Source organism: Humulus lupulus, chromosome 3 (assembly GCF_963169125.1).
Source record: "Humulus lupulus chromosome 3, drHumLupu1.1, whole genome shotgun sequence".
NCBI classification, from domain to species: domain Eukaryota; kingdom Viridiplantae; phylum Streptophyta; class Magnoliopsida; order Rosales; family Cannabaceae; genus Humulus; species Humulus lupulus.
The window spans coordinates 34280495-34288534 of NC_084795.1; positions in this window are offsets into that span (position 1 = coordinate 34280495).

Sequence of the window (8040 nt, forward strand, 5' to 3'; positions counted from 1 at the left end):
TAAAAATAAATTTAGTATACTATTTTGATTTATATTGTAAAATATGGTAGAAATCAATATTAAAAATATGGATTGATTAAGCAAAATAAATGTTACAAAATAATATATTTGTTTATTTATTTGTTTATTTTTTCAAAGAATAATACTAATAAGTGGTACTCTATATATTTGTAAACTGGAAAGATCTTTCAAAAGTTGATTTTACTCGAAATGTCATTAAATTGAAATTTATAGTCTTGATTATATTACCCATTATGGCTAATGGCCCACTGAAATTGTATAATTATAAAAGTATCGATCAATTTGTATTAGTTTCAGATGGAAAAGAAAAGCTCCATTGCTCCAACCAATTAAATTAAAATTGAAAAACTAATGTGGATTATTTGTCTTATTACCACCTAATTCGGAATCTTATATTTGTACGATGATGAATTAGATTGTCACTGAATCCCCATCGAATTTGACATTTTACCAAATACTGATTTTCCTTTTTTTTAGGGCCCAGACCTTACCCCATAGTGGAAAAGACATTTATACCCTTGTCAAAGATGTTCCGCAGAATGTCTCACATCGTATTAGCTACAACGTTATATTGCAATCCACTTTAGTAAATTTATGTTTTCTTAAAAAAAGCTTTAGTATATAAATTGTAACATGTTTAAGTTCAAGTTAAATCAAGAAAATTATATTTTATAAGAGTTGGTCAAATTTTTATATCTTACGGTTTGAATTTATATTTATACGTATATGTCCTATTATCTGGAAGATCTAATGTAACCATTTTTTCTTTCTTTATTCTCTTTCATCAATCACACAAAATAAATTAAGCTAGTTTATTACGTAATGAACTATTTAATATATTCACAGACCACAGTATAACCATTTATTAAGTACATTGTACCAATCTATTCATAATATTAAAAAAAAAATTGTGTGGGACATATACCAAATTCATAGAAAGAATAAAAAATTGACAGCAAATTCCAGAAAAGCCTAAACAATTAGTAAACCAGACTCTTTTCTTTTTCGGCAATTGGTTACTATTTTATGAAAAGCAATTTTCCAAAAGTTATCTTTGTTATAGAAAATCCTCAAATAATTCATCGAACCTTAATGTTAGACCATTTTCATCATATCATCTTTTGAATGAACTAGCTGTCAAAAGTTTTGACAGCCCTAAGATTGTTCTCTATGTGGACTTGTTTCTGAGAACACAATAATAAGAAGAAGGAAAAGAAAATAATGTGTTCTATAGAGTAACGTAAAATCTTACATAGAGCTACAAAAATTAAGACAATTATTATCAACTTTTACCAATGATGAATTTCAATAGTGACTTAGAAAGATTCACATCAGTTAACATACAAACGAATAAACTTTAATTGAGAGACCAATACTATACCGTGTCATATTAAATAAATATATATTTGGTAAAATTTGTGTTTTTGAATTTTTTAAACATTAAAATAGAAATATTATTTTATTTTTGTTTTTTTATTTAAAAAAAATAAAATATGTTTGGTAACTATTTTTGTTTTTTGTTTTTAAAAACAAAAAAATGATAAATGTGTTTGATAATTTTTATTTTTATTTTTTGTTTAACAATATGAGGTGTTGATTTGAATAAAAGAAGAAAAAAAAAATTGAAAACAGATTAAAAAATTTTGAAAGTAAAAAGAATTCTATTTTCAAAATTTAATAAATTTTAATTAAAATTTAAAAAAATAATAAATAAAAATAGAATTACCAAATACATTTTATGTTTAATTATTAAATTTTTAATTAATTAAATAGAAAACTATTTTTTTAAGTGTTACCAAACAACACCATAGTATATTATTATTATTATTTTAAAAATGATTGTTTCACATCAAGTTTGAAAAAAAAAATATGGAAATATCATTTACATTCAAGAAAGCTATTTGTCTAACTTTTTTTTGAATGCTTAAGAGTATGAAAATCCAAAATATAAGTCACCAAAAAAATGAGTCCAACACGAGAAAAATTTTCCCTTGAAAAATTAGAAGAAAAAAAAAATCATAAAACAACCAAAATACACTTGAATCAACCAACAAAGAATTTTCGATAGATTGTCCGATGAGGCTCCTGAAAATCAAATAAAGAATAGATAAACTTACAAACTAAAATAATTCCTTAAAAAAAAGAACTTACTCTTCTAACAAAGGGAAGTCCCCTCAATTAATATAAAATAATTTAGACAAAGAGAACAATAAAATTAAGTATTAATTAAAAAGATTCTTTTTTATAACATAATGGAATCAAGCCAAGAAAAAACTAGCACAAGACATATCACACAACTCATATCACAAGACATATCACACAACCAAGCCAAACCAACGTTAGAACATCTCGAATGGAGTGACAATTGGTTATTTTTTGCTAAATTATAACTCATATTACAAAAAAGTTACTCCAATAGTGTGCCAAAAGTTGTGCTAAATTTGGCACATGTTAAAAGTTGGGTAAAATTTAGCACACAATATAACATAATGTATATTTTGCATCACCATAAATGCTATATTTTTATTTACTTTTATGTCATTTTTATTATTTTGTTATTATCTTTATTTATCTATTAAATGCTAGATTTTTTATATTATTATTTTATTATTATCTTTAACCATCAATAATAAAATATAAAGTTAAATTATTACTTTTTGTATTCAATAAATATCAAATGAGCATTAATTAAATATTAATTTTTGCATCACTTTTTACAATTGTGCATTAGAGCTTAGTGCCGAAAATTGTGCCAAACATAACACATAGTGATTTTGTGTGCCAAATATATTACAATATATACATCTCTCATTAGAGATGGTCTTACATTTTCATGATAATGTTTGTTGAAAGAACGATTGTGAGCCAAACTGATAAATTACAATAAAAAACAAGAGTTTATATCAACAGAGGTCGCCATTTTTTTTAAAGTATCACTTAGGTCTCTAAATTTTATTTTGTATCACTTAGGTTCTCAAATTTACTGAATGTGTACTACATAGGTCCTTTATGTTGAAAAATAGTTTTCAAAATGCGCAGCGGAAAGCAATTATGGCTCAGTGAAAAGTTATTTATGACCTAATTAATTACAAAAAAATTAACTGAGTCATAAATCATTTTCGACTGGGCATTCTGAAAACTGTTTTCCAACAGAAAGGACCCATGTGATACATATTTAGTATGCTTGGGAACTTAAGTTATACAAAGTAACATTTAGGGACATAAGTGATACTTTTCAAAAAATAGGACTTCTACTTCTATAAACCATAAAATCAAATACAAAATGAAACAAACCATACATTGAGGAATGCAACACTATTACTTAATTAGGTAGTAGATCAGTTTAAAATTGCACATATTTTTATAATTATGTATTTATTAATTTTTTTATTTAAAAAATAGTAAAAAGTATAATTTTGAATTGATTAATCATGTATAAAATGGTATTTGCTAAGTTGGTTACTGTTGACCACAAATTCGACACTGAGTCGGAAAATAAAAGTAGAGTAACTAAACTGAAATAATAAAGAACACTCAAGGATTTATAGTGGTTGGCCCCAAGAGTTAGTAATTATTTACGGACTTGGTTGACAAAACTTTAAAAGCCACTTTTTTTTTTTTTTTTTTTTACTTTTGAGCTTAAAAGTTCTTTTGAGATTTGTTTGAATTTACTATTCAAAAGAGCTTTTTTACCTCAAAAAGTTATTCCCCACTAAGCTACAAGGAGTAGCTTCTCCAAAAAGAGCTTTTGATAAGCTAAACGTTAAAAGTTGAAGCTTAGCCAACCACACCCTACATCCACTTAGACACTTTTATTAACGTAGAAAGTCACAAACCCACGATCGGATGAACAAGATTCAATTGAATTTCGTAAGCTTGAGAGAATACAATGTTCTATGTATAAAAGTGTGCAAATGTAAACTTGAGAAATAATGATGCACTAAGCCCTATATTTATAGACTTAAGGATCTTACAAGATAAGTTGTGGGCCTTACATGACTTATTTTCCAAGTAATAATAAAATAATGAATAACAATACATTTTAAATAATAAATATTTGCTTGACTTGGTCGTTCTACGCGTTCTTGTTAAGGTATCCAACCATATTGTTATTTGAGCATACAATCGAGCCGAATAGGGTTGTTTGTCTTCTCCATATGTAATTTTGACTATGCTCCAACTAAACCATGTTTGGTGATTAGTGTGTAAATTTGAGCATTTTTAGGTGCTATTTGTGTACATAAATTAGAATTGAGTTATATATTTTCATCATTTTAATTGCAAAATAGTTTTAGATTAAAAATATAAATTTAATATGATTTTGTGCTAATAATTCAGATTGGGAGTAAGGAAATGGTAAAAATAAAATGATTCCAAGCCCAACCTAAGCCCAATCTGGCCCAGCTTCCCTTCCACTACCATCTACCACGTGTCTGTATTTGATTCGACAAGCCAAACTGCCTGGAGCCGAGCTGAGTTGCTTGAGCTGCCTGACGTGTGCTTGCCGAAGTCCTGCCTGCTTGACATGCATCCCACCAGTGCTTGACCGAGCCGAGCCGAGCCGAGCTGAGCCACCAGCGCCTGACGCCTGCCTGTTGCTGCCACTCCTCTGCCGAGCCAACCATAGCATGCCACGTTGCCTAGCTGTCCCCGGCAACGGCGCCAAAAATTGATATCGCCCAATAAACTCCTAAGCGATCGCAGTAGTAATTAGGCTATGTTGTATCCACATAAAGTTCAGGAACGATGGTTATTACAACTCTAGGATCTACAAGGCTAAAATGAAAGCGGCCCATGACAGGCAGATCCTAAGAAAATAATTTGAGCCAAATCAACGAGTGCATCTTTATGACCCTCGTTTGCAACTCCACCTTGGAAAGTTGAGATCAAGGTGGACTGGCCCATATGTTGTAAAAACCGTCTTTCCCAAAGGTGTTGTTGAGGTCACAGACCCAACTGATGGGAGATAATTCAAAGTAAATGGCCAGCGACTGAAACACTACATAGAGAGGGTGACCCAACCTGAAGAAGTCACTCTCGTGGAACCGGTTTACCAAGTCTAAGTAGTGTTCCAAATTATTTGTACATAGGTTTGTTTTTTGTTTATTTCCCTTTTGTCATTTTATTTTATTTGTTATCATTTTGTGTTTTCAGTTTTTCATGTTTTAGAGAATCAATATTCGCTCTATCACTCAACGTTCGCTATCCAGGTGTTCTCTTTCCATGCACTTTTACATTTGTTATATTTTGAGACATTGAGGATACTATCAAATTTTGGTTGGGGGTGGTGAGCATATTCATGTGTATTGATTTTTGTCATATTTATAATTTCATGGTCAAATTAAAAAAAAAAACTTATTTATTCTTGCAATATGTTACTTTTGAGTCAATTTTTGTTATTCTTATTACTAAGAGTTTCTTTAGAGTTACCTAATGCACATGCCAAACTTTGTGGTAAGATGGTTGTTAGCACATATTTGCTTAGAAATTTTTCATGTTCAAGAATTCATTCTTTGCTGTGAGAGATGAGATTTAAGAAAACAACTTTTGAATTTTCATTGATTCGTAGAAATGATTATAATTATTTGGACAAGGTATTGTGGTATGAATGGACGATGTTTTAGGGATAATATTTTCTATATACAAATCTTATTAGAGAGCCTTTTTTATTATGTTCTTCATGAAAAAAAAGACGAAAAAAAAAGAAGAAAAAAATAAAGACACAAGAGCAATAGTTTTATCATTTTAAATTATGTTGTCTCTTGTCTCCAAGAAAAAAAAGTGTGTTTATTAATTTCATGTTTTATTTTATGGCTCTTAGAATAAATGTAAAGTTGTCTATTTAACTTAGAATTTCTGAAAAACTGGTTTTGTAGTACTATTTATGGTGGTTGTCCAAATAGTTTATTTCCTATCTTCGTTTCAATGATTATTTAAAAGTTTGTCCTAAATATATATCCATTTGATGAGTGCTTACTTCTTTATTTCCAACTCCATGAGTGAAACCCTTAACTTTAAACATTTTCAGTTACATGAGAGGTTAATGGAGTTAAGACTTTTACTTGGCATAATTTCGAAGGCTTTATGTGCTATGGTTTGCGGTAAGAAGGTTCAAGTTTAGTGCACACACTCACAACTCTAGATTTATTTAAAGTAATTTTAATAACTCTTATTGACTTGTTACTAACATTTTGTGTTAATACTTAGGTTCTTTTAAAATTTTGACCTGAAATATATCATGTTGACATTTATCATTTCATTTGAATTGCTAGAGACTAGCAATAAGCTGGTTGAGGGTTGTGATTAGTGTGTAAATTTGAGCATTTTTAGGTATTTTTTGTGTACATAAATTAGAATTGAGTTATATATTTTCATCATTTTAATTGCAAAATAGTTTTAGATTGAAAATATAAATTTAATATGATTTTGTGCTTAAAATTCAGATTGGGAGTAAGAAAATGGTAAAAATAAAAGGATTCCAAGCCCAACCGAAGCCCAATCCGGCCTAGCTTCCCTTCCACTACCATCTACCACATGTCTGCATTTGATTTGTCAAGCCGAGCTACCTGGAGCCGAGCCGAGTTGCCTGAGCTGCCTGACGCGTGCCTGCCGAAGTCCTGCCTGCTTAACATGCGTCCCGCCAGCGCTTGACGAAGCCGAGTCGAGCTGAGCCACCAGCGCCTGACGCCTGCTTGCCACCGCCTGCCTATTGCTGCCACTCCTCTGCTGAGCCAACCATAGCATGCCACGTCACCCAGCTGTCCCCCACGGCCCAACACCATTTGTCCCACTTCCATAAGTTTTTGTAGCCACTTTCCCACTATTTTGTACACGATTTTATACATTTTTGGTCCTATTTCCACTATAAATAAAGAGTCAAATGTAGGAAAACATCATTAGATTGGGGAATTAAGTGTGGAGAGTATAGTTAGAGAGAAAAAAAAGTATTTCTTATTTTTCTTTCATTTCTTTTACACATTTTGAGTGAAAACAATGCCTATTTTAGGCTAAATTCTCTTGTGAAAATGCTAGAGTGAAGTTCATGTTTCACATTATATTTTTAATATAATGATTCTTTTTTTTTTCTTCATTTCTATATATTTGTTACAATTAAATTTATTTTCTTCTAATTTTTATTCTAAATTTATTGGTGTCTTTTACATAAGTCTAGTCATGCTCTTCTTATGTAATGTAGGCTCTTGATTTAATTTAGAATATTTGTTATATTATATGCTTTTTCCTACAATCTGCCATTGGTATTTTGTCGCTCTAAGGTATATAATATGATAGGTTAAAATTAGAAGTTAGTATAATTTAATTATGAACATATTTTAAGGTGAGCTTTATTATATATATTTTCTAACTATAATTAATGGTGTAGAATGAATCAATTTTATTAATGTATATATATTTGTGTTATCTCCATTTCCTGTCGTGGGCCCGGGATGATGGTCCAGGCCCATGGTCTGGGCGATTGGATATGGGCCCAGCCAGGCCCGCTTAGTGCGGGAGTAACCAAGGACGACGACCCAAGGGTGTTCCGGACCCAGATGGTGTATGGGAAGGTGATCTAGGACAATCGCATAGGAGACATATGGTCAGCTGGGATTACGGTCGAAGTGTACGCAAAACGATCCCGGAGCCTGGTAAACAGTCCGGGACTCTGGTAAACGAAGAGGGACGGAGGTAAACAGACCCGGGTCGCGTCCTCCAAGTTGGCAGGAAAAGGCATCCATGACCCTAAAGCCGCCCCACGACGCATGGGGGTTGTCCCCACTTTTCACCTGCGGAAAAGGCCACCTCGGGATTGCACGCCACTAGTTCAGACCTGCGCTGCCAATACACTGATTGACTTTGTCTCCTGAATCTGCCTCGTAACTCGGAGTGCCCAGACCAAAATCCCCATTTTGTCGGGCGAAATATGGTTCTTGGGCCGCCTCATTGGGCCTTAATTATTCTTGGACCTATGTACTTTTATCTTTTGTATTGGGCTTCCGCCAGAGAAGCCAAGAGTATCCA